The sequence below is a fragment of the Falco biarmicus genome, chromosome 5 (genome assembly GCF_023638135.1).
Source record: "Falco biarmicus isolate bFalBia1 chromosome 5, bFalBia1.pri, whole genome shotgun sequence".
Lineage (NCBI taxonomy): Eukaryota > Metazoa > Chordata > Aves > Falconiformes > Falconidae > Falco > Falco biarmicus.
Window position 1 is genome coordinate 88,295,280 of NC_079292.1, and position 27,835 is coordinate 88,323,114.

At 43.9% G+C, this 27,835-nt stretch overlaps 1 long non-coding RNA gene across 2 annotated transcripts in view; it reads right to left on the minus strand.

The window, feature by feature from the left end:
• Positions 1 to 24,137: 24,137 nt before the first annotated feature.
• The window catches only part of LOC130150400 (uncharacterized), an 87,775-nt gene continuing 84,077 nt past the window's right edge, over positions 24,138 to 27,835 (minus strand). For both annotated transcript variants that reach the window (XR_008822222.1, XR_008822223.1), the window contains one exon: positions 24,138 to 24,614. This is a non-coding gene — a long non-coding RNA (uncharacterized LOC130150400). The remainder of the gene's footprint in view (positions 24,615 to 27,835) is intronic.

Below are 27,835 nucleotides of genomic sequence, written 5' to 3' on the forward strand. Positions count from 1 at the left end.
CTCTCAAAAAATTTGCAGAAGATACAAAACTGGAAGGAGCAGTTGATGCACCAGAAAGTTGGGTGCATCAGAGGGACTTTGCCAGGCTAAAGAATCGAAACAATGGGAATCTCAAGAAGTTCAAAAGGAAATGCAGAGTCCTGCACCCAGGGGAGAAATAACCTCATGCACCAGTACATGCCAGGGTCCGGCTGGCTGGAAAACAGCTCTGCAGGAGAGGCTCTTGGACTCCTGTAGAACAGCAAGCATTGAAGGAGCCAGCAACATGCCCTTGGGGCAAAGGCAGTCAGCAGCCTCCCGTGAAGAAAATCCTTGACAGCAGTGAAGGGAGGTGATCCTTCCCTTCTACTCGGCACTGGAGGTAGAATGTCTGGGGTGCTGTGCCTTGGTCTGGGCTCCCCAATGCAATAAAGACATGGACATGCTGGAGTGAGTCCAGCAATGGGCAACTGAGGTGATTAATGAGTTGGAGCATCTGATGTATGAGAGACTGGCAGAGCTGGGGTTGTCTAGCCTCAAGAAGAGGTGGCTTAAGGTGAATCTTACCAACACAAATACCTGATGGCAGGCAGTAAAGAAGACAGGGTCAGACTCTAGTTAGTGGTATCCAACTAAAGAGCAAGAGGCAGCAGGTGCAAACTGAAATTCAGGAAATTCCTTTTAAACATCAGGAAAATCTAACCTTTTTACAGTGAATGTGGTCAAACACAAGTTGCCCAGAGAGCCTGTGGAGTCTCTAGCCTGGCAGCTATTCAAAACCCATCCAGACACAGGCTTAAGCCACATGCTGTACTTGATCTTGCATTCAATAGGGGAGTTAGATGGGGCAATCTCCTTCCAGCCTGAATAGTTCTGTGACTGGAGGTTCTCTAAACACCTCCCACACTTCAGGAAACTTCAAAACAGTTTGATGAGAACTAGGAATCCAGAATTTTTCTTTTAACCTAAAAATGAGATGTCTCCACAAATTCAGAACGATTCCAAGTTGAAGAAATCATCAAGACTCACCCCTTTAACCACAGCTTCTCTTCGAACATCTTGTAACAGAAAAGTGACTCAGCTTGCTCTGCTTATGCTCTGCTGTTATGCAGCATGTTTCTTGAAAAAGAAATATTGGCTCCCTTGGAACCCTTGGTCAGGAGAGTGTGTACCAGCATTTGCTGCTGCCTTTTTTCAGGCACATTACAAAAGCCCCACGCCACAGGATGCCTTCTGTCTCACCAAGGAGGCCAACTGGCAAGTTAAGACATCTCACAATTGTGCAGTTTTCTGACAGCCATTGTGAAATTTTAGCTTAGGTGGTTATTAAGATACCTTCATCAGGCCTGGGCTTCCCAGACTTTATTCCAATTACCTAGATAATTACTGCAAATTCTTCATAATTTAGCCAAACTGTACATATTTAAATTTGTCCTTGAAAATAAGGTCACTGCAACCCTTGATTACATTCTTGCTCCACACTCCATTCAACCTGTTGGATGTTCTGGAAGTCAGGTGTCTGAACTGCAATGTTACATTTTAAAAGGGGTTGCACTAGAGCTACATAAAGGGAATGTTCCTTCCACCTCCATGCCACGACACTTTCACACAAAGACCCAGACTGGAACACTCTCTGATTTACCCTCAGCTTAGCAGCTCCAATAGCTGCTTTCAGCATCTCCAGCTGCTGCTTTTTTGCTTTGTGCGAAGTAAATGCATGTTTTGAATGGGATAAGTAAACTTTATATAAACATGTTACATACACCTATGCATGCATATATAAATATAAATACATATATACACATGAATATATATATATATATTCTTGTACTCCTGCTACCTTTGAAAAGAACTGATTTGGAGCAGAACATTTCTGGAACTTATGTCCAGCTCACCCAAGTGTAGTAGTTAAAAAGTACTTCCAAATTTCACCATATCTCCTTTCAATGTATTAAAAGCAGAATAATGTACTTCAAAACAACATTTTACTTAGAATGCTTCTAAACTTTTTCAGAACTTTAAAAGCAAAACAAATAATTTCACTTAGAACTAAAGAATGTGATTGCCCAAAAACCCCCTGAAGTTTTCATCAGCTTATCTGAAAAGACCAAGAATTTATTTAAAGAAAAGCACAGACTTTTCGCAGACCTAGTTCTGTATCCAGCCTTAAACTAGTTCTGTATCCAGCCTTAATCAATTACAATGGCTTGTATTTACCAATTAAATGTCATCTCACTAGTTTCTGTTTTCTCTAATGATCTAGCTCCTCATTAGTGAGTTTATACTAACTTTTCCACTATATTCAGTGCTCTGAAATCGGTATTTGCAGTACCACACCTAGTTTGGTGACATCCTGCCTCAAGACAGACACACACCAGTTACAACTATTCCAGCGGAGAACAGGCTTGACTGGAGGTCTACAAAATATAACTATGAATAAAGGTCAAGGGTTGGGCTCATTCAGCAAAGGAGACAGGGGCAAGAGGACATGTAAAACTTCATTAAGAAGTTGAGTTTTTAAATGTTCTGTATGTCTGTGGTAGAACAAGCAAGATCCTCCAGGATATAATTGCAGTAAAAGAGATGTGATTTAAACATTAGGAAAAGCTCTGTTGCCAGAAGGATAGATGGGGACCGAAGCTGCTTAGCTAGAGGTGGTACTGAGGATGTAAGTCCGCACAGTGTAGTGTTGACTCAGCCTTTGAGAATGGTGGGGTAACAAATGAAGTTGCCACATCATGGGCATGACACGACACCTCAGAGAACAGAATGTCTGTTTCAAAACCAAAACTCATTTTACTCACACTGCCTTTGCTACCTGTCCACAGAGTACTAAGGTATGTGAGTAGAAGTGGTCTGTCCTACCAACACAGGACTTAGTTTGTCCACTCACCTTCCTGCCACCATCCCTTCATAATTTGAGGTTTTTCCTTTTTGGATTCCCTTCACCTAGGCACCCTGAGAAGCTGGAATTAGATGGGCTGGGATCTGACTGGCCTGCTGCTCCAGGTGCCAATACCACATGGCCCCTTACAGCCCATCTTCTCCTGGTAATTCTGGTCCTTCCACATGCAAACCTTCCCATTACTTCTTAACTCATACCAGTTTTGGCATATCTGTTAGTTCTCTTCCATCCTTTTCAATGATGTTACCTTTAATGCATCTTTATTGTAGCTCCTCCCGTTCTAACAGAAGAAATGCACATTATGAGCCTTCCTTTTTCCAGTCTCCCCTGGTTCCCTCAAAATACCTAGGGAAGTCCATAGTAAGGACATATGAGGCAAGTGTCATTGTTAGGAATAGGCTGTTAATTCCCCAGAAAGCAGCGAGGAGCCCATTCCTCAGGTAGAGAAGAAAGCAACGTACCAGTCTAAGAGTCTCTCTCCTAACATTAATCGTCTGCAACACCTCAGGGCCCAAAGGCATTTTCACACCATTGCTTCTAGTTTAATAACACTAGCGCTGAAGAGCTACAGAGGGTATTTTCCTTCAAAGAGGGCTGGCTGAAGCAAGTCTGTGAATAGCAAACCATGAGGGATGCCACTCTCACATGCGTAGCTGGGTGGGCGTGCGGTGGATCGGGGCGTGAAGCCTTGCTCCTGGACAAAGCAGGCAGTATGGACACAGAGCAGCATCAGCACGCATGGCTCTGTGGCGAGATTTACCGACCTGCTCTCTATGAAGAGATGTGTTCAAAGGTTGAGAGATGTAGCTGGATTTGGGACAGGTAAATAATCACGAAGCTGCATTTCTGCCTAAGAGAGATAAGCCTGGCACAAGGGGACATACAAACATCAAAGCAATCCACAGCACAGTGAATGGATCCGTTTGCCACAGAGCTTTAACACCCCGATGGGAAAGGCAGAGTGGAAAGACCAGATATCGCCTTCGCCTATAGTCTAACAGTACTTTGCAGCTTGATCCTTGGAGCTCTGGTGTAAACTGGGAAAATCTGAAAAAGGTGACGTTGAGAATTAAGTTTATTACCAGTGGGGCCCAATTCACCATACCGGGATCTCTACCACCTCTGAAAGGAACATATCCACAGTGCCCGCGTATGGAGGGAGGCTCAAAATTGCCACTCCAATGACTACACTTAAATTACCAAGCAGGTTGGGATTCAGAAAGCTAAAACTTCAATTCCAAACCATAGCCTGAGGCCACAGCATGTCTGAAGCACAGGTTTGACAGAGGGGCTCTCATAGTGCTCCGCTGACTAATGAGATTAAAGGGGTTTCATTAAATCAGTTGTAGTTATAAGGCTTTCACCTTATTGCACTTGCATCTTAAAAAGGTGTTACTGTATGGTTTGATACATTTGACTTGGAAAAGATTAGCAGCAAGTCTGAGGTTTTCCATTCAAAGTAATCCAGTATCAAATGCCTCAGCTGAACCCCAAGAGCTCGGGAGTGGGGCTGTTTTGAATTTTGGCATTCGGACATGGACAGAAATCTTTCTGGCTTCTGATCAGTCAAAGGGCTTTTCAGATGACAGCAGAGCATATTTAAAGTCCTTACAGGTCCATCTATGGAAGACATTTGACACAGATTGAGGTCTCTAACTGCCCCAAATTACACAAGCAGTGGTAACTAAGAGTTTTTGAGGTATATCAAGTCACAGGTGAGAATCTGGTGACAAAAGTAAGTAGAAGGCAGCTGATCAGCCAAATGCTGGATTTCCTTAATTTCTGCTACACCACACTTTCCATTAGGTCTGAAAGATCACCTACTGCCTGTTGGTAGTCTACCACTGGTAAAAATAATTCTGGAGTGTCACAATGGGTTTGATGGACAAATTCTAAGAAAGACACAGAGTGTAAAGAAAAAGTACCTTGACTAGTGGCTAACGCAGATGAGGAATTAGAGAACACAAGCCCAGAGCTGTCAGTCACTTGATATCATCTCAAATCTGTATCTTCATTTCTCCATTGCACCAGAAGGGGGTGAATTATCTATGCACAGTAATAAAAAAGCTTAAGCGTTTTAAGATATTTCATTAGCCAAGTGTAAGGCATGTGTGCGCGTGCATTTCCCCCAGTGTTTCTCCTCAGGTAGGAGGACAGCCCTGTTGTATCTACCTAGCATGAAATTAATGCCTGCAATGGGGAAGATGTTCAGCATGACAGCTGCAGCCTGACTAAGCATCTCACATGGGTTGTTACCGAGATACTAGCATTAACAGAATACGATACCTTTTCACTGTAGTATCTGCCCACTGAAGCATTCGCGAGACACATTAGAATGCAGCAAGATGTACATGAAGAAGGCTTAACGTTATATTAGAAAGCACCAAGATCTCCTTAGGCAGTCATATCAGCAACTGGATATTATCACTATACATTTAAGGAAAAACAGTAAGTACCTTTTGTCACAGTCCCCCATGGTCACAGCATTAGCTGTAGCTGCTAGCCAGTAACTACCCAGACTACAAACTACTAGCACTTGTAATGTTACCACCACCCTCCTTTACCCCACCCTTGGGCAGCTATAGGACAAACTTTCTGGACACCTGGGTAACAGGGCAATAGTCTTGAGCCACACAGGAAGAGCACAAGATTGAAAGCGTCAGCAGATGTTTTACTGAGCATCTTGAACAAATTTCACAGTACGTGGCTGTTATAATTAGCAGCATGGTATTAAAACAGAATACAGAAGTATTTTGAAAAAAATAATCTTACTAGGTACTACAAGAGTACTTCACTAGAATTCTGAGTGAGTTATCCCGTTCAGCTGCTCCACTCCCTGCTCAGGAGGGCAAGAAGCTCCCTGTTACCTGTTTGCTCCTGGTGCTTGCTGTATGAAGGACCCTCAGACCACAGGTCCCTGGGACCTCATTCGCCAGAGCAGTAGCTGGAGATCACCTCCAGAACAGCTACAGCCAATATTTGACACTGCAAATAAAAGTTGCCCAGGATATTCAGAAAGATCATTTTACAAAGGAGAAGACTGTATCCTGCAGAATTTTTTGTTGTCTCGGCGAGACCTTCTGCCTCTCTTCACTCCTTTCTGGTGCAATGGAGAAATGAAGATACAGATTTGAGATGGTATCGAGTGACTGACAGCTCTGGACTTGTGTTCTCCGATTCCTCATCTGCATTAGCCACTAGTCAAGGTACTTTTTATTTACACTCCATGTCTTTCTTAGACTTTGTCCATCAAACCCATTGTGAAGTTCCAGAAGGTTACTCACATTACCTCGATATTCACTGGAACAAGGATGTCTATCTGCTCCAAGAGAGCTGTACACGATGGTATATCATGCTCCCAGGCCTCACATAACCACAGGAAAAAACGTGATTCGCAGCTTCCATCGCTTGGACAATGCCTTTCCCTCCAACCCGGACATTTCTGAAGCATTACCCCAAACACTTCAATTCAGCCACTCAATACTTTCATTGAACTACTGTGGCCTTTTGGCTACCGCCCAGTTTCTCTGGGAAAACAGCCTTTGTCGAGGCACAGAGTGAAAGATTGAGCAAGTTACTAAAGGAAAGAGGAAAGGCAGGAAAATAATCTTGCAATTCTTCTGCACATACAACCACTCCTTTTAGAAAGGTAACCAAAAGCAAGCCATTGACAGCAAAGGTGAGAGGGAAGGGACGCATATTTCAGTGAAGAGATTTATTAAGGCCTGTCTTTTCTTTAACTGCAGCTGTACACAAGATTGACATATCCTGTAAGCTACCTTTGATAAAGTCCCTAGTCTTGCTGCAGCAATGCAGGCCATTTCATCTGCAGTGCATTTACAACCGTAGTTTACAGGATTTTCTACTTTCATATCCCAGCCTCAGTTGCTAGCTGTCTCTCAGGTCAGTGTTTTACTAGCTCGTAGTTTGTCAGTGAGTGTCTGCAGTATCCACTGCCTAACAACTCTTCCAAGATAAAAACACAGAATAACAGAGTAGGGTAGAGTTCAGAAAGCAGATGACTCTTGAACCGTGACTCTGAATGGGAGTCCTACAAGTAAGTTTGAGTTACATTGATCCTGGAGACAAGCAAATAGCTGGGCAGAGACTGTAAATTCTGGATATATCTCCAATACTAGCACCCTGGAGGACAGTCTTGGCACCACGGCAACAGTATGGTCCCTACCCAGAGAACACAACTTGCAAATAGGAATAAATGAGGAACTGGCACAGGAAGGTCCCAAAGCCACTACTCATTTTTCTTGAATGGCAGTTTTGATGTAGAAATTAAGAATATCTTCTCTTGAGGTCAAATGAAGTAGTCATGATCTGATTAATCACCAGCTCCACCACGGGCTGGTGGGGAGCCTCTGCTCTGGCACCTGGAGCCCCCCCAGCCCCTCCTGCCCTGGCCTGGGGGCTTCAGGGCTGTTCCTCCCACATGTTCCCACTCCTCTCTCCCAGATGGAATTGTGCAGGCTTTGTTCCCCCCCACCCCGCTTCTGAAATCTGTTATCCCAGAGGTGCTACCACCATCGCTGATGGGCTCAGCCTTGGCCGGTGGTGGGTCCATCTTGGAGCCGGCTGGCACTGGCTCCATCAGACATGGGGGAAGCTTCTAGCATCTTTTCACAGAAACCACCCTTGTGGCTCCCCTGCTCCCCCACCACCAAGACCTTACCGCAGAAACCCAATACAATGCTCCAGCTAAAGCCTCCTTCTGTGTCTATAGTATATTCCATACCTTTACAATAACACAGGGAACCGTTCAAACTCAGCTGCACCTACTAAGTACCTTGACTTATACGTCAGGAAATAACACTGTCCTCCCAGCCTGCATTTGACTTCAAGTTCCAGGTTGTTACCTGGAGCCTTTCCATTTTTCAGTGCTTGTTTCCAGGCTACATTTTGAGGTGATCCTCCAAGACGCAGGACTGGAGAGGGGAGGAAGAGTGAAACGGAAGAAGAAGAGATTAATTTTCCTGAAAAAACTTCATAAAAACTGTGTTCTATCTTACAAAAAGGAATCAATATTCAAAGTGTGTAAATATGCTTCACGCCGATGCTCAAATCCCCGGACACAAGTAAATGGTGTCATGTCCTGCAGACAGTTGAGTTGTTATGGACTTAACCAGGCCTTAAAAGAAATACTTAATGTTCACAGCAGGCAAGACTTTACCCCTTGTCCTCACCAAGGAACAGGTTGGTAGTAAAAGACTGGAGCCCTTTCTGCTTATATTCACAATTATTAAATTAATAGACCAGCAAGGATCTTAGGCTGTCAGAGCAGACGAGGGTAGAGTCTCTGTAGAATGAAAATGCACTTTAGAGGATGTAGAAGTGAAGGAGTTTTGAAACACAGGGAAGAGAGGAGAGAGGCTAGAGAATCAGGGCCAAAAATATCTGGGTACAGGAGATGCAGAAAGAGAAAAACACCATTTTTTTTTTTTTTCTGTTCATACAGGTCAGATGAACATACTTGTCTACAGAATCATCATTTCCTCTATAAGTATTTTAAATGTTCTAAACACTTTTAAAAACTTCACATACAAAGTAGCAAGAGCAATTCAAAGATTGCCAGAGCTTTGGTAATTCAGAGACAGGGATCCAGGCACCACAGGTGTTGGAACTAAAGCCATCACTTCAGATAATCCAGAAGCACAGCAATGTTTAAGCAATGCTTAACTCTTGAGCAACATAAGCCACCATGAGAGCTGGTATCAGAAGCCTTCTAACGAAGGCCAGAACTGCAACAGGGGACAGAGGATCATGCTCCTGCTCCTCAGCATGGCACTGACGTTACAAGCAGTGGTTGCTGTCTCAAGGTCAGCCCTTTGTAGATATCCACCCTGAAGTCAATATAAGGCAGACGCTCTACCATGAGACAACTTCTGTTTACTCAACTCACTTTACAGAGGGACAGCTCTTGTAATAACAGCCCATGCAGACTTATAATGAGGAACTTGCAAGTTAGTCCCAGTTATAATGCTTTTCAAACTCCACAGCTAGCTACAGCTTCAGGAAGAATACAAGAAATTTGGGACATCACTAAGTGATCCTGTGTTGAGTGATAGGATAGGCCAGAGCTTCACTAAGATGGACTTGGACCCTGATGTGAAATAGAAAGCAGAATATAGATGGGCTCAGCCATTCCTTCTCCTTCCAGAGGTTAGGAGCACCTATCCTCAAAAAGAACCAACTAAACCCACCAATCAGTTAAGCTTTCCTGTTTGCAAATGCTAATGGTTTTCCATGTCATCTCACATTTTAGACTGAATGGCCTTCAGTGCCATTGCATGCTCAAAGTATACAGTGGTTGCCTAAAATTCAGTACAACTGCACATCTAGTCTTCAATCATAGAGGATCCAGAAAATTCAAAGAAACTTCCTCAAAGACTAGGACAAGCACACAGATACAGAGATAACCTTCAGCTTTTGGCACTGTATGGCTTAAGAAATCCCTGCACAGATTTACCTAATCCACAGTCTGAGCTGGTATCCTAAATTTCAGGGCAGAAGGCATTTGAAGCCACACCTTCAGTACAGAAAAAAGTGTTGGTGCCTCCTATTTTCATACTGCCTCATTAAAAAACAACAAAAAAAAAAAACAAAACCCAAAACCAAAAAACTTTTACTTCTCAGGAGGTTAGTGAGGTATGTAGGATTTCATAGCATCTGCGACACAGGATGGTGCACTACAGTGAGAGTAAACCTAGGAGGAAAGAAGCAGAAGGAACTGAAGTGAAACCACATGGGCTATTAGCCCCACATTAACACTTAAATAGCATATTATTTCATCATTTGCCAAAGCTCAGATGAGCCCTAACCTTTAGCAGATAACTCAGAAGGAACTAAAACTATGGGGGTAGCTAGGATGGTTTTAGCTATTTGGAACACTGACACGAAAACAAGGTCTGGATCAATAGATAGAAGTTCAAGGATAGTCTTAAAGATCCAATTTTAAAATCAGGAACTACCTCAGGCTGTTTTTAACCCAGAGCTCCACAGGATTTTTGCAGAGGAGTTTAGTTTGCCTCCATGATATCAGAAAAGTGACATAAAAGTGTAGAGCTTACATCTAGAGCTGTGTCACTTCCCCTAGGGAAAAAAAGCAACCCCAAAGAAAAAAGTGCTACTACAGAAATATCAGAGTGGTTCTGTTAAACACCCTCAGTTTCTGCATGGGTTTTCTTCACAACTGGAGCAACAAGGCTTATGCAGGTAGTAGAAGAGCTTCAGACTAGATTAAGTTTATCAATCCATTATGAGCCTGCTGGAAGGTAGAATCCACAAAAGCCAAAGTGCTAACAATTAAGCACTTTTCAGAAGCAACTTGCAAAGAATTTGTCAAATCATTCATATTCTTTACATCCCCAGAAGGACATGATCATCTATCCTTGATGCCTTTCCTGTACAAGTCTTCCAATAAGTTATCCGAAAATGCTATGCTGTGCAACAGTCCCAATGTTCTGGCTTCTCACATTGGTGTCTGCCATCACCTGATTCTCATATCCTGTGGTCTCCAGCCTCCTGCACAGGAGGAAGCAGAAATAAGCATTACAGAAGTGTCAAAAAGCATGACTTCAGATGGCAATTCAACCCGTCATGAGCATCCATCCCTGAATGTCTAGTGACATGGGGAGGGTATGTGAAGAAAGATGAAAGGGGACACTTTCATGACAGTCTCACCAGAGGAGTCCAAGCTACAGACTTAAGGAAAAAATTTCATTTCCATTTAAGAAGTACAGCTGCAAAAGATAAAGGTGATTCTACTGCATGTCTTTCACTCCTCTGATTTTTATCTTAAATATCTGAATGAGGCAAGAATCTATTTTAGTGCCTTTCTCAAGGGGGGGCTGATCTTATTTTACATTACTTACCCCAATTCTAGATTACCTTGAATATAAGAGTAAAGATTTTATAGAAAATCCTTTGCCAATCCCTTCCTACCCAGAATACGGTTCCACCAGCAGAGAGTGGGAATTGTTACCAAACAAGGCGTTACCTTTGATGGCTGGTCAGCAGCTTTCACTGTGCCTCCTGGCTAGACGCGAGGAATCCGGGTTAGTGGTGGCACATTCATCCCTCTAGAGGCCACAGGGAAGTGACCATCACGGGTACACTGGATTGCCACAGGACAGTAGGCAGTCCTTGTAAGTTGTCATTTGAAAGCTGCCATCTGTCCACCACTCAGTTCCTTTTGGTCAGGAAAGAGAGCAGAGCCAGCTCTTGCCTTCCCTCTTTCTCAAGGACCTGTTTTACACATATGCCCCTTCCCCTCAGACAATTTGGAGTTTACTACTACTAGCCAACAAGCAATCAGGCTACATTCCTCTATCAGGTTTCAAGAGAGGATGTGTTAATTGCCTGCAGCTCTTCAGGACACAAATTATGTTCTATTAGGATAAGTTATACAACATAGGACCAAGAGTTTAACTAGCAGCTGTAGCCAACAGCATAGTGAGCCTGCCAAGTCTGGCACATGTTAAAGAACTCTCTTGCTCATCATCCATGAAGTCTGCAGGTGCTGCCAATGCCCAGTAGCAAAGGGTAAGGTGATATCAGGATTACCACAGCTGGTTCTGATGAAATTGTCTCACTTAATGACATCCTGGAGTAAGGGCTGGAAAGCTGTCAGAAAGATGACGAAGAATTTTGCCAAAAAAAATGGAAAATTGAATTACATATGTGATTGATATACATCTGTTTTGACAGGAGAATATTTCTGTGGTTTAGGAGGCAGGAGAGGGACATGGGGGAGGGCCGCACCAGAATAACCAGCATCCCAGGGATTGCACTTGGTGTATTGTAGTTAAGTGCCCCTGCTCTACCAAGCTCAGAACTAAGGCATCGAGGCTAACACAGTCAGCAAGGCAGCATTGCCTTATGGCAAAGGCAAGCCCAGAGGTCTTCTGTCGGGCTGTTTCATGACACAGTCAACATGAGGGGAGCAACTCAGCTGCTTATCTGACCTTTCTGGAAATGGCCATAACCAGCAGGTGACTTAAGTACAGGGTTGGTTTGGGGTCTTTTTTTTTGTTTGGGTTTTTTGTTTGTTTTTTTTTTTTTTAACCAGAGGTTTATTCTATTACTTTCACATTTTAGAGACTTGAAATTACTCCACTCAAGTTGTGGGAATAGGAGAGTGCTTTCTTGCACAGTTCCAGTCACTAGATATTACATTTAATACTGCCTCCCCCCCAGGAGGATATCGAACCAGCTACTTCCTGAATCAACATGAAGTTCACGGGGAAGGAGGTCTCTGCATTTCAAATCCTAATTGCAAACCTGCTTAGAGCAGGAGGGGAAAGCACATATGAGTAGCTGTAGGCTGGGTTTTTTTAAAGTTGGTTATGAACACTGTCTAGCTGCAGCTACCACAAGGGCCACACAGTTGTCTTAAAGAAAAGATTTCTTGTACCACAGAAATGGTACAAACAGGTCACTTTAAGTCATGAAACCTTTAGGGGTGTTCTAGAGCTATCTAGGAGCCATCTCCTCATGCTGAAGAATGCAGACGCTGAATGGCTTTTTGAATAAATGACATCATATTTTTATAGCACAAGCTACTAAATTAGGCACAAATGTTACCTCCAGATGTTCCACTTGAAATGACACTAGCTCAACATAAAGATGTCTGTAGAACTGTTTCAAAACCGGAAGCTTTCTCACGATAAGGCCTTGGTATCATGCTCCACAGGACTGTATGAACAGTTAATTATGAAACTTGTTCAGTTTTCCCCCATTACTGACAGTCCTTACTATTGTCATTCCAAGCCACCTGTGTTTCTATAGTGACCCAGAGAAAGCCAGTCCCTGGGATCATACCAGAATTCCTTCCTTTACATCCTACCCAAAAGGAAAATCAACGTACCGCAAGGCAGCGTGTCGGGGGCAGGACAGCACTGCCTAGGCTGCTCTTTGCAGCATCTACAGGCAGAAAGCAGCAACAAGGAGTTACACCAGCTTGATTTCCACTATGAAGCATGCTTGTGGTTTGCAGAGAGCTATAGACCATCCTGGTTTTTACCATCCTTACCAGGAGAAGCTTCTACATGTTTTGTTTCAAGTGCAAAGGAGATCTCCTAAGAAGTCCCTCACAACATTTGCAATTGTTTCTCTCCTACAGATGTTCTAGCTGACACAGCGCATGGTAAGCTCAGAAAGCATTTCAGTTCCTCTTCAAGGAAAGACATCTTTTCCCTTGATCCAAAAAGTTATTGTAAGATGTTCCAGAGAAGAGACAAAAACCTAAGTCAAGGCAACTGTGTGCCCTGCCTAACCCTCACCTTGTTTCTTAAAGAATACTGCTGTTGTCAACAATGACAACATTTCTCAAGTTTTAAGAGTCCTTTACCACCCTTTACCTGCTTTGGAGACATACGTTGCCTAGGTATCCCCACCCACCTCCATTTAAACCCAAAGAAGGTACGTTTTTCCATCAAAGCTTTCCCCTTGCATGAACCGTCACAGCCTTCTTTTCACTTTAGGAGCTGGCAGCTTTTCTCTGAGGTAGTACCTTGTCTTCACACACCAAGAATCCCACTGAAGCTAGTCAGTCACGCTGCTATCATGCTGATCTCCACATCTCAACGGAGGAAGCAGCAGTTCTGTTCTTCCAGAACAGGGAGCACAGGAAAGGCTAGAATTACTTGCTACAAGTATTTGTGCTGACCAGGGAGCTGCCAAACACTTTTTATTGCTGCCATCAATTCCATTCCTCCAGGACAGGGGTATACATAGCTCTTTTGGCTCCCAGTGACCACAGCTGGTTTCTGTCTCCTCACCCTGGGCTATTGAGTTCTTACCGTCAGAGAAACAATGAGTTACTTAACAGCAGCTGAGACAGCCTTTTTTTTCCCCCTCTTTCAATTCTCAAGAGCCTCACTATCCAGGCGACATTATATGATAATATGCATCATGTTTCCAAGGCAAAAAGAGACACAGCCAAAGCCATCATCCCATGCTTTACAGGCTTTCATTTTCAATGTAAATGAGCCTGGAGTTAAACTGTGACCAAGCAATACAGTCAGCCAAAAGTTTAAGAGCTAGACCCACAAAGAAGACCCAACACCTATTTTCTCTGTACCTTAAAGGGCTTGAATTGTGTCTTTTTTTAATCCAAATGCTTTAGGAAGAGGCAATGGGCACCAGCAAGACTAGCCTAAGCAGCTCCTGTGCACCATCCCTCGATCGCTTCTCCTTCCACCCAATGCCCGGAGGAAGGCAAAGCAGCATGGACAATTCAAGTCAGCATTGCCAAACACTGTCATCCAGCAATGGCTTCATAGCATTTGACATAGTTAAATGTAAAAGCCTGGTAGTCATGAGGAAAAGGTGGTAATTTTCTCTAGCTTGAAAAGCAGGAAAGATGAAAACACTTTGAGAGAAGTTTGAAGCTTTGCTTCGGTTTCAGAAGCTGCCCCCTCTCTATCTCACAGTCTAATACCTAACAAGTAGTGTGTCACGTCACACTAGGCAGTTGCAGAAGGTCTCTTAGCGTGCAAAGGTCTGCCTTCTAGGCCACTTCACATGTAGGAAGGGGAACAACAACTATCACAGTCCTCCTGCTGCTGAGATCAGACCACCACCGGCAGCATGACACAGAGGATGGGGCTGCCCTAGAACATCCAGGCAGAGAAGCCACAGTTACAATGCCTCAGACTCCTGGGTGATAACTGCAAGCCAACAGCGAAGTTAACGACCTTCCCATCCCTTTTCCAAGGGGAGCACTTATAAAGCCACTTCATATATCTAATAATCTTTTTAGAAAGCAATTACTGTTTCTCACTCAGGTTTTTACAATCAGCTAGCTGTATGCAGAGGGCAGGTTCTTCACCACCGACTGCAGGCTTCAGTTTTATCATTTCCACTGTGTGCGCTCAGAAGAGATACCTGCAGAAGAATCCCAAAGCCTGCACAAAGTCTGTGCAGTCAAGACAGCCAGGATGGTTTTGGAAGCTTGTGCTTGTCCCAGACCTTTCTTCCTTTCACCCAGAAAGGTCACAAGCTGCTGCCCCCACCATGGCAGTTCAAACTGCTCACACACTGCTCCGAAACTGATCTCTGGGGTGAGGATGTAAGGACTGTTTCAGGAGAGTTTTTACAGGCGGACTAAAGACCGTATTACAGTCCTGGGTTGGAAAGACGACATTTTTCTGACCCCCATGGTTAGGCTGGTTTTGCTGTTGAAGCCTCTCTAACATAGAAACATGTTACAAACCTCCACTTGCCTACTATAGAAGCAGGGGCTTAGTTTAGGAAGCTGGCACACTACTCCAGAGCCCAGTGCTCCTGTATGTTTACTCCTCCCTTCAGCCATACAGCAATCATTGGCACTTCCCTTATAAGCTTTAGCTCATCCATTCCTAATGCTGGTTCAATGACCTCTAGAATAACTGGGCGAGAGATAACCAGCTTTTACTCCTAGCTGCTAATGTGATGTACATCCCACCAATTGCCCTTCTCTTAGGAGAAGGATCAGACCGTAAGAGCAGGTAGGATCAGGTCTTAGAGGAGCTTACAGCAATCAGAAGCTTAGCTGCTTTAACCAGAGAGGGGCTGTTTACCGACATGGAGTCTGAATGCAGCTGTGAAGCAGGTACTGAGAGTGCTCGGACCTTGCAGAAGGAGGCAGGCGCTTTGCAGCTTTGTCTGTGTGCATTATGGGCTCAGCTTTCCCCTCCGAGAAAGCACTATGAGACCTGCTGCACCGATGAAACAGAAAGAATAACAAGGGCAGAAAAAACTTGCAGCCCTTTGGAGCACAGCTTTAGCAAGCAACAGCCATCTCGGAGGGACAGACAATTCACACAAAGGAGCTAACAGTCTCTCTTGTACACTGCCTTCACACCGCCTTAAACTGCAGTGAATGAGGCCCCACAGGTATGCAACAGAGAGGAGTAAGGGAGGGAAAGCAAAGTTCTCTCAATTTTACACTCGGTCACCCAGCTTTATCTAGAGACAAGAAGAAATCTCATTCCATGTAATTCACTTACCCACAGCACTCAGAAGGGAAATCATTGAAATGCTGTTTGTGGGAAGGGTGAGAGGCATGCTTTTCCAGCAGCAGCAAAGGAAGCGATGGTCTCCCAGCTTAATCACATCTCTAAAGCTATTAGGAGCCCCTAGGACCAAAGAAAAGAAGCACCAGAGCATCCCAAACGTACTCCCCAAAGGAGTTGCTTTCCACTTTGCTAGCTCCATCCTGTTCTTGCTGCTCAACAGTTCATAAAAAACTCCACCTGCTTACAGGAGAACACTTTCATACTCTTAATTGAGCTATAATTGGAGAGAACTAAGGCTTATGTCCTCCCCACTTCAGGTAAGGCTGCTACATCCTCCCCGGGACAGGCAGTGAGAAAAACTATTTGCACCTTGCAGCTGCTCCTCCCTGCTTAAATTGTCAGCACCTACCCCACATTATCCACTTTTATTTGTTCTGAAATCAGTTTGCTAAACCCATCGCTATTTCCTAAAGAAAAATAATCAGATTTCAGAATGGAAATGGAAGAGGCAGCATCTGAGAAATACTCTCCAGTGCCATTACTGGGTGAGAAAAATATTGAATGTTATGTCCTCCTCAAAACAAACAAACAAACAAAAAATCATAGATGAATGTCTGCAGAAGGAAGGGAAAAGTCTGAATCATGCAAAGGGCAAACTTTTTGTGGCCTGCTCATACAGCACTGAGCAATAAATCATACTACTTCACAAATAATGCAAATGCTTCCTATAACCTCACATGCACATATGTGCAACTTTTTTAGGCTTCCATGTAAACATAACAATTAGTGATCACATCTCAAAAAGAACTTACTGCAGCGTGCGTGTGAATACATAGACATAAGCATGAAGCATAATGCATAAGGAAATAAGATGCATTCATTGTAAGAATTTGGGAAGTAACTCCACTACCACAACCACAGGGGCAAACGCCGACGGCCCCTCCAAGCCCCTGTGGCTCCAGGGTCAAAAAGGTGCACAGAAAGGGAGGTGGTTACCATGCTGGGACTTTGGATGTCTTCACTTTGAGACAGCAGTGGAGCAGCAGATTAAAACAGTCCCATGCAAAAAAGACCCAGCTAGAACAGAGAAAGCCTGAGATAACACAGAAGCTTGAGGAAGCGAAAGAGACTAAAAGCAGAAGATCCCAGCCTATAAACATTGCCTTCATCCCTGAAGAAGTTACCTTGCTTCTCAACCCCTTCCCATCCAATGGGTAGCTGGTCTAGCTACCTGGAGTAGATCAATATTGCTGTAGCTAATCTGTGGTAGCTGCCCAAGTGCACACCCTGACCTCAGTTTCAGGATCACATCTACAATGATGTAAGTGCAAGGACAAAAAAAGCTGCCACAGAGCAGCTGCCACACAGCAAATCCACAGCGTAGCTTACCACACAGCGGTTAATTCCTACTGACATACTCCATCACCGGCTCAACTAGATGCGAGAATTGGAAATATCAGAAGATGCTTGCTTATACAGCCAACTTACAAAATTGTCTTGCTCCTGGTATGTTTTGGTTTTTCAAGGTATCTCTCTTCCTACAGAACTGCAGTCATTGTGTCAGGCAGAGCCATGTAGGTGTCACGGAGGGTGCAGATGTTTTGATCTCTTCAACTGAGACCTTTTTTCTTTTTTTTTTTCTTTTCTTTTTTTTTCTTCTTTTTTTAATGTAAAACAGAAACATTTTAGATTGAAAGGGCATAGAAAAGTAAAAAAAAAATAAATATCAGTAGTTTAGTTATATTGTCCGAAGGAGGGAAATACAGCAAATAAATAAATGACAGATAGGAAACAGTGGGAATTAGCTTTTCAAAAAAGCTTTCTAGTTTTAGTTATCTGAGAAATCTTTTATTTATTTCAATAGTTCATTTTGTGTCTGAACTGTCTGTCTTGTGTGAATAAAATCTTCACCTTGGGGATCTACTACTAAGATTTTTTTTTGCATGGTGAGAGGGACTTTCAAAACACTTTAACTCAGTCCTGTTTCCCCCTGAAGTCAAGAAGCAGCATTTTAACATCAATGGCAATGAAAGGAAAAGAAAGCTGATCTAGAGCACTTCTAAAAATCACCTTCCCACACATAAAATTCCACTTCTGATGATTTGTACCTGTGAACATGCATGTACCAAACATGCTGAGATGCTTAGGAATTTGGGACAAAAAAGGAACTTTTGTGGTACAGGTCTGTGTTGAAAATGCATCTCAAAGAGAAAAAAACACAGAGGAAATGTACATAAATGAAAAAGAAATTAAAAGGTTTTTTTCAGAACCGTAGCAAGTGTCTGTATGAAAAGCTAAAGTAGCAATAGTCTGATCTAAGACAGACTGGTAAAGGATAATAGGATAAAATGAAACCAGAAGATACTTAGTCTAAATGAAGGCAAACTGTCCCTCACTGATATTTGTAAGCTAGCTTTTTTTTTACAGAAGGGATTAAACCAAACACAGTTCTGTCCATCTTGACAGTTGAATCCAAAAAGAGTGGCACAACATTTATTATCTGTAGTTACAATTCTGCATCACCAAACAACCCGCTGCGGTGTGCAGGAGCCTCAGAGTTGCTTTAAATTGTGCCAGCAGCTTGCAGAGGCGATACAATGCTCAGCAGCACGAAATAAAGGTGTATTATGAATGACGGTAAATTCCTTATTGTATGTCTGAGAAAGCTGGTACAGAAAAGTGAAATTATGTGTCCAGCAGTCTAAACTAGATCCCAAGTCTACAACTTTTTTTCTGCTCCCAGTGATGAGCAGGATATTTGGTCCTGTTAGACTTGCATGGATGGACTGGTACTGGGGTACTGATTTTTAATTGCTGCATTCCTGTGCCTGACACGGTGGGGGAGAGGTAAGGACAGGATAAAGTGATTTCCAGCCTTGTGCCTGAGAAGAGGAACTCAGCAGTGTTGCAGTGTGCTCCTGCCCCATACCCCCCCAGCTCTGTTTGCACATGCAGCATCCTGAGGGGGTGGCTCTGTCTCGTTGTAAGCTCTCCTTATGCTGCCTGAGCCGTGCGAGGGGCTGTGGTGTGACAGCGAGTTGCACTTGACATCAGCATCAATGCGGGACAAGGAAAAGCCCCTACTGCTCTGACCACACAGGTCCGGGGCAGCAGAGACCCAGCCATACAAGCCCGACACACCGTTCTGCGCATCCACAGCAGCGACCCAGCCCAGCCACGGCACCGCTGCTCGTTGGGCAACGTGTCCTTGTGATACAGGCTCTGCGTTGGAATAAGGCACCTCTGAGGCAAAGTGGACGAGCTGGCAACACAACTTATGTCTCCCACTGTAGAGGAATGAAGCTGGATTAATTAGCATTGATAATAATAGTAGAGGGACTGTATAAAGAGTATGCTGGTATGAGATGGTTAAAGACCTTGTTGCAGCTGGCTAGTTTGGAGAGCGCTGTGACATCCCACTGGAGGTCTAAGCCCAGCTATGAATGCAGGGGAAAAGCAGGAAAGATTTCTTGACACCCAAAAAGAAATACCTGAGCGCCTTGGTGTCCGGTGAGCTGTGGTCAGCAGTGCAGAGCATTGAGACATGCTGTAAGGGATCAGGAGTGGGGGAAAGAGGGCAGAGAGACATTTACTGATGGGCATGTGTGTGTGTGTGCCTCTCCGTTGGGAGGCCACTGCCCGTCTCTCTCCCTCCCTCTGATCGTGCAATATTCAATCCCCTTCCTTCCCCCTTGTGCCCGTGGGGATGTCAGGCTCCACCTGCAGCAGGGTGATCACACGGTCCTCCAGCGTCCTCCAGCCCCGAGCCCTGCTGAGCACTCGCTCAGTAGCATATGAAAGGGAGACAAAAACTGAGGGGATGGGGGAAAAGCCCAAACTTTGACAGCATTCTTCATTTGAAGGGCACGGGATCGCCTTCTGCATTGAGACTCCTGGAGCATCTCTCCTCCATGGCCTCGTGCCCGGTGCATCGCATGGGCTGCTTCCCTGGCTTTACTGCAGCTGGGCGCAGACCATGGGCGTGCAGCGTTGCCCTGGACGGCTCTGCTGGCACCACTGGAATCGTTCAGGACTTTTCTCCAGCTGCCTGAGACTGGTGGCAGCAGTGGTATGAAAGGAGATAGCTCTCAACTAATTTGCTCCACGTGTTCATGGAGAAAGGCAGGCATACATTTCCCTTGGGGCTGCCAACGTGGATGTTTTATCCTCCCAGTTTAAGCACAGCAAGGGCAGAGACTTTAGTTTTGCAACAGGACAAACCTGTTGAAGCTGGACTGATGCTTTTGCCTGGGGTTGCTGACGTGAAGTGCAAGTGCTGTATTTTCATTGCTTTCCTTTCGGCATACTCATTCGCATTATTACAATGAGGCTTAAAAATCCTTTCACAAAGCTATTTTTGACTCCATGTGTCTGTGTGCAGGCGCGTGTAGACACACAAACCTAAAGCTAGGGTTGCTCATAGTCTCCCATTTCCTCCTCCCCATGGCATCTGTTTTCCCTCTTACTAAGGCAGGAAGATATTAATTTTTTGCTCTGCTAGTCAGAAGATTAGAAGTATTAAGATGTATGCAGCATAACAGTGTTTATTTAGTTTGGGGTTTTTTATCTGAAGGCCAAAGAGAACTTAATTTAATTGGTGGGAAGATAAAATAGGGCTGCATTTACAAACAGGTTATCTTTCTACTGTCAACTCATCTCGCCTGCTCTGTCAGTCGGTTGAATTTAATTGTTCCAAGCCTCCTAGTTTTATAAAGCTCTTCTCTCATTCCCGATTACCCTGCCTCTGCACAATATATTTTCTTCGCAGGTGACCGCGGGTATGTAGGAAAGCCTTGAAGGAGCGCATGATTAAAAAAAGACGTGTTAAGCAAAGCTAGAAAAGCCCAGGGCCAAACACTGGCACATACTATACTAATATATTACTTAGAAGGTATAGCAGACTCTTCATGTGCAGCTATCATGTCATGAAACTGGTTATTTTTCTAAGAGTTGCATACTACTTTAAATGATTGAGGGGAGAGGTGGTAGGGTTTAAGGCTGCCGATTTTTGAACCTAGCGAGATGAGATGGACCACAATGGTCCGTTCTGGCCCTAACTCTGTGATGCTGTGGATAGAGAAGTGTAGGCAAGATGCAAGCAGTTAGTTCTCCAGAAAAAAAAAAAAAAAACAAACAAAAAAAAACCAACAAAAAAACCAAACCAAAACACTCTGCCATGACTAAGTGACAGAAATGCTAAAAACTCTTTATAGTCTAAATTCCCTTGAGTATTTGATGCAGCCTGCAAAGTGGATTGAATTCTGTCTCTACTGTCTGTAGCAGAGTTGTGGCAGTTCAGAGCTGAACGTGTGCAGTTTCATGGGTAGCTTTTGCAGCCTGGCCTGACCTCTGTGTTGCAGCGACTACAAGCTAGCGGTATGTGAGCCGGCAAATGCATATCTAATTCAGGTACAGCTGTAGGAGTTACAGCCATATCTCAATTAAAATTAGATTAGCCTACCCTACATTAGGTAGGCTTCAGCCAACTCACATATGCTCCAGATAGCTATTTCCCCAGTCTCTCTTTAAGCCAGTGCCACCACCATTATCAGGTTTGTCAGCACTTTTCAAAGATTTTTTCCTGCATTTTTAATGTTTGTATTCACACCATCCAAGGGGAGGCGCAACCTGGGTTGGCAAATGACGTCTTCAGATGAAATAAAATAATTAATCAAGGGACCTTTTTAAGGCCTGGATGAGCTCATACGTACTGTTAAACCAAAGTGATACTTTGAACTGTATTTTACATGTGCTACACTCACAACACAGGGCCAAATAGCAGCACACTGGGACTTTGTATCTGCTCTCCTCCCTGTACCTGCATTTTAAAATAGTCATATCAGTCTGCTTCTCAAATCTTGTTTGGGGCACTGGAATACATGTATGATAACACAAGCAAAAGACGAGTCTAATGTTGGAGGCTGATTTCACCACTCTGTGCTCCCCATCGGTACTGTCCTCATACTCAAAGCCTGAAGCTCGAGCAGCTTTCATGCTCCTTCCCTTCTTCTATTGCTCCATTGCTACCACAAAGACAACAGATGTTCACAAACAGGGTCTTACCTCACAGTGAAGAGTGAAGGCAATATTCAACACTTTAATGGGGTTGGTGGTTGAGAGGCGTGAAAGCTGAAAAAATCCAATGTGTTAGTGAATGTCAGATGTGATAGATAGAGCCTGAACTAGTCAAAGCAATTCTTAAGAGTTCAGCAATACTCTGCTTATGAGTATGCAGTATCTTGATCTCCGTCTCTCAGACTCAAATGAAGATGTATGCTGTATGCCTTTTTGATCCACTTGACTCACCTTACCTGGGATTATTTACTACAAGGAATGTACCTGGAATCTGCTGTGACAGTTGAATTCCTCTCAGTCTTCCTGTTCTCTTTCTGCTTCTCTTCCTAATTTGAGTTAGCCTAAATGAGGTCAGAGGAGCCTGGCATAGATTCCCCTGGTGATTCAGCCATGTCACAAGCACAACACAGGGACCAGTGAGTCAGCAGCAGATAAGAAGGAACAATTCACCCGCCCTTTTTCTTACCACCCCTGTCTCCCAACCCTCCTTTCCCCATGAAGAAGCTACAGCTCTCTCAAGAAATCTGTTAAGTGGAAGAGTTGTTCTCCCCATTGTCCAAAAAACAAACAAACAAAAAAGATTAAATCCAGCTCAGGGGTAAACAGGGGGAAAATGAGGAAGCATAGAAGTAAATACATCCCTTCCAAAACAGTTACTTTTCTCATGCAACTTCACATTTGCTGTAACGAAGTTGCAGTGTAGTACTAAAAGAGAAACATGGATTAATTTCCATCCTGGAGATGGAAAAGACTTCAGAACGTCATGCTACAGAAGTACAGAAGCCACTCCTCTCCCACTGCAGGCACCATGAAAGATAAACATCTTTCTCAACTGATCAAACACCATCCCAAATGCAGTTAGAGCATTTGCCTCCACTGCAGCAAGATAAGTCAAGCCCTAATCGTAACATGGTGGGGGCAGAAGGAGGGAGAAGTCTCAAGCTGTCTAAGCACAAGAAGTCTCAAGCACCGCCTCAAGCTGTGGGAGTGGTCGCCCATCACTAACAGGGAGCATAGGCACTCCTCATGCCTCCTTCCACCTTTGCAAATGTATGTCGCATCCATACCAGTTGTCTAGGCTGCTCTAGAGCCCCGTTCCTCTGGTGGTGAGTCATCTCCTCTTATTTTCTGGCTATTTTTATTCATGGCCAGTTCATTCTCATTTGCTCTTGTGCCAACATTGTCTTTTAGCTTAAATAGCTCTTCTCCCGCCTTGATGTATATCCCCTTAACATGTTTATAGAGAATAATCATATCCCTTCTCAGCCTTTGTTTTGTTAGACAAGTGGAGCACTTTTGTAGTCTCCTCACATATGACAGGCTCTCCATTTGCCTGGACACCCCCACAGCCTTCTTCATCACCCATTCCTGCTGGAGCCCAGCTAGCCACGTGACTGACTGGTACTGAAGACAATGTTCCAGATAACACCTCAGCAAAGCCTTGTACAATGACATTAAAATTTCCCTGTCTGTCTCAGAAATCCTTCTCATCCTAAAATTGTATTTGCTTGTTTCTCACCTGCATCCCAGAGGTGGCTCACGGTCGTACTAGCTGATCACAGGATGTCTAATATCTTGGTCCTTTCCCCCCCTTCTGTCATTTCCAATTTATGAATTTATTTATTCTGGCACATAGCAGAAATTCTCATGTTAATCCCAGGAATGTAACCTTTCACTCTGTGCTATCTAATTTCATCTTGTTTCTATTATCCTCAAGGTCACCCAATGCTTCCTTCACGATATCTCTTTTGTCTTGAAAGTCCCTCAGTTTTGTTTCATCAGCTAATTTCATCAGCACGCTCCTTCTTTGCAATTTTATTCCTAATCCCTGTCTTCTCCAGCCCTCAGTAGTAATTTCCCATGTGGTATCACCTTCCTGAAGTCCAAAATAAATGAGATGTGACACAGGTTTTTTTTCTCTCTAGAAAGTTCATTCTCCTCCCCAAGGAAAGTACCTGGTTAGTTTGCAATGGCTCTGCTTCGGGAAACCTGGACTGCATTCAGCCCGCTTTCATCCCCGCCTGTAATTATTTTTACTTTCACTAATTCCTTTGGTTCTTTTAAAAATGGGCCTATACAGATATAGACACCTTCACACTGTTAAAAAAGAGAAAAATTTAGAAGCACCAAATAACTGTAAGCAGATGAAAAAAAAAGAGCTTCAAGCTGAATCAGGGTATTTTTCTCTTTATTTTGGGTTTGGGTTTTTTTGTGTTATTGTTTCACCCCTGCTTCCCACCCCCTCAAACCTGAGAAATTCTTATTGTGATTCAACCTGAATGAATAATTTCCCATTCCTCTCTAAATTATGCTACACATTGTTAGTCTGACACCGCTGTAAAACCTTCAGGAGTTTCACAAAGGGGCCCAAAGCAGATACACATTGCTCATCCAAAGGGATGCTGGAGAGGGCCAGGTCCGAGGGGTGGGCAGTGATGGTTAGGAAAGGGCGGAGGGGGGTGGGTTATCTGCATACAGCAGGTATTTCCATCTCCTTTGAAACAGCGGGAATCCACATGCTTCATATGAGCCAGGAACGTGTTCGCACAAATAATGACTTGCATTAATAATGTTGTCAACCCCCAAGTGCTGGTGGCCTCTTTCCAGGTGCTGGTGGCTGAATTCAAAAGGGATGATTCACATAAGGCCTGGAAAATAAAAATAAAAATCAAGAGGCTTATCGGAAGCTTTACCAACCCTTTTCAACAACCTCATTAAGCTAGCCAAAGGAAAATGTTTATAATTGTAGCTGCCCCTGGAGACACGTAAAATCAGCTGGACAACACAGAGGTGAACAGGCAACAAAAACCAAGTGTCCATGGCCAGGTAGGAAGCAACAGAATGAAACAGCTTAGCCCTAAAACTAGTGCTCCCATACATTAATTAAACAAACAAGCCCTAAATTCCAAGCAAGATCCAGTGTGCATCACCCACTGGTGAACACCTACTTCATGTGTGAGGCTACATTCTCCTGGGCAATGAGGACTGCAAGGCAAACCTGCAGAGTAACGCCTGCACTCCTGTGTGTCCTACCAGCACAACCTCTCACTGTGCTGCCATCCCAAATACCCTAAGGCACTCCCCACCAGAAGAGGTGACTGATGAAAAATGATCCTGTTCATCTGCAAACAGCATCTATTTCTGCTGAATCTTATCCTGATTTTCTTTGGATTATTCTATCTGCTATCTGTAAGTCTCTCCCAGTAACCATTGAGCCAACTGGCCATATTCAACCCAGTCTGGCTGAGGAGCACAAGTTTCAAAGATATTGAGCTCTGAACTATTTTGTGCAAAAAGGCAGACAGGTAAAGAAGGGTCTTTTAATGTCTTTATGGACAGAACAGCTGTGGTGTGTGCTTGCCACTTAGCAAACACTGGAAGACCTACACAGGGGCTCAGTCTTGAGACACAAATCTGCAGGAGACTAAGCTTCTTCATTTCACAGAACTAAGGTTTACATTAGACATTCAGGTCTCATCTGCCCTGGAAAGCTGAAGAAGTGGATGAATTACATTTTTATATGAGACAATAAAGCAAAATTCAAATGACAGCAATAAAGAACGAATTTTTGGGCAGGGGTGAGACTCTGAATGAACCCCAAGTCATTACTTCTGCCCTTTTATACCCATCTATAGGTATAGCTCTGTGTTGAATGCTATAGGACAGGGAGGACAGGAGCTACATGGCAGACATTAATTTTTTTTCACAAGCCCTCATATAAAAGATGCATTGGTTTGCCCCAGATTTTGCTGTCGAGATATTGGATGGGAAAGTGCTGAAGAAGTTTCCATAAGTTTGGTCTCCAGACTACAGCCTTCATGACACAGACATTTCTCTTGACCTGAAGTAAAGCCAGTTCTTACCCCCCAGCTTCAGCCTGTTTCTGTCCTCCACATAGCCAGGAGGTCCTTGAGAGACCCTACTGCTGAAAGAAAGAAATGTCCCTGTATCCATGCTGTGAGCTATATGGCTAACTCCTGGAGTCAAATGAAAACATATGGACCTTGATTTACCTAAACACTACCCTGCTAGTTCTTCTCACTTCATACAAACATCTTAGTTTCTTGACCCGCCCTTTTTCCTAAACAAGTACGACAAAATCACATTTAATTTCAGGTGCTAGTTAACATCGTCTTGGTGACAGGGAAACCTTTCTTAAAGAATTCACATCTGTATCCTGCAATGCTTACGGTAAACATCCTCAAGGTTTTTCTCTCCTGAAATGGAGCAATACTAGCCAGAACACCTGACATTTCTGAATATTTGCTCACAGTAGTGCATACATGGCTTTAATGCTGGAAAAAACAGAACAGCCCCTTAAGGCAGGCTCATTTCTATTTGCATTCAAGCAATAGTCCAGTTTGACTAAGCTACACAGCTTTCCAGCACTTTTACGTTAGTGTGACTGCATCCATACTAAGGGTGGCTGATAAAACAGCATAAAATCACTTTTCTAAATGAACAATTAGAAATGGACACAAAATTTGCATAAAGATAGCAAGCTAGGGAGAGATGAAATCCTTCTCCCCTTTGGGTTATCTTTGTATAGCAAGAAAATGGAAATTGGTGCTAATGCTTATATAATTCTATAGGCACATGAAGTGGTATAAAAGTATTACGGAAAAGTTAGATATTAGTGTTAATATTAAGGCACATAAATAAAAAAATATTGTTCCGGTTTCAGGTGTAGTGTAAAGCAATGGGGCCATCACGAGAGCCAAAGTAGAGAGACACTCATCAGACTGAAGTTGGATTCCGTCTCTACCCTGACAATTTCCTTCCTTATTCAAAGCAATTGTTTCTGCCTCTCATTTGCATAAGCACTTTGCTCATTAACATGCTGTAAGAGGAAAAATGAGCTGGGGGTGGGGAGAAGGAATGGGCTACTGATAGAACAAAAAACCCTGTTTTAAACCAGGGAGTAGGAAGGTCACATCAACCTCAGGACGATAAGAGCTGAGGTCACTGAAGGCCACGGCACCTCGCTGTCAAAATCGCTCAGAAAAAGGAGATGGAGCTGATGCTCATTCCTTACTCTTCTATGTACACGACTATCTCCCCTCTCCAGTTCTCCTTCCCTCTTCTGCTCCCTCCCACCACTTTCTCTCCATGCTGCTGCCTCTTTTCAGCCAGAGCTCTCTGGGCCAATTCTGCGCTCAAACCAGCTGGTTTCCATGTGCTGAGTCCATTTTCATCTCCCCCAGCAGAAAAAGCACCAGCCTTCCAGGTTTATTGGTAACTGCCCTTGAGAGAAAAACCCACAGCTGGTGTAGAGTGGAGCTGAGAACGCACCCCCAAAACAGCCACGGGAGGGGGACAGAAGAGGCAGTTTGGTCTGGAACAGCCGCTGTACCATGGCATGTGTTAAGATTTGTACTGGATTTCTGACAGCCGTGGCGAGCATGCCCAAGGGGGTGGAAGACAACAGAAGCTTCTGCCTGATGCTGCAGGCAGGACACATGGACAGCTCACGCTCTCCGCCAGTGGATATTGGCTCATGCCACTGGCTTGAGACAACATCTGGCTTCCTCGCTCTTGCTCCTTCCCACTGGCTCTCTCTGATTACAAGGACAGTTTGCTGCTAACGTGGCTTCAGCCCAGGAAATAACTCCATTTTCAGGGCTGGCCAGACTCAGGCTGAACAGAGACGAAGCAATAGAAGGAAGAAAAAAAAAAAGAAAAGAAAAAAGAATAGGAATAAACAGAGAAGTGGGATGAAGCGCTACATAGTCATGTAGGTACACGTAGGTACAAAGCCATGGATAATGAAGCTGAAAGGGATGTCACAAGATCATAGTCCTTTCCGATGCCCTAACTGTTCTAATCATACTTGTCTAACTATGTTAAGAGAACACCAGTGGTGGAGACC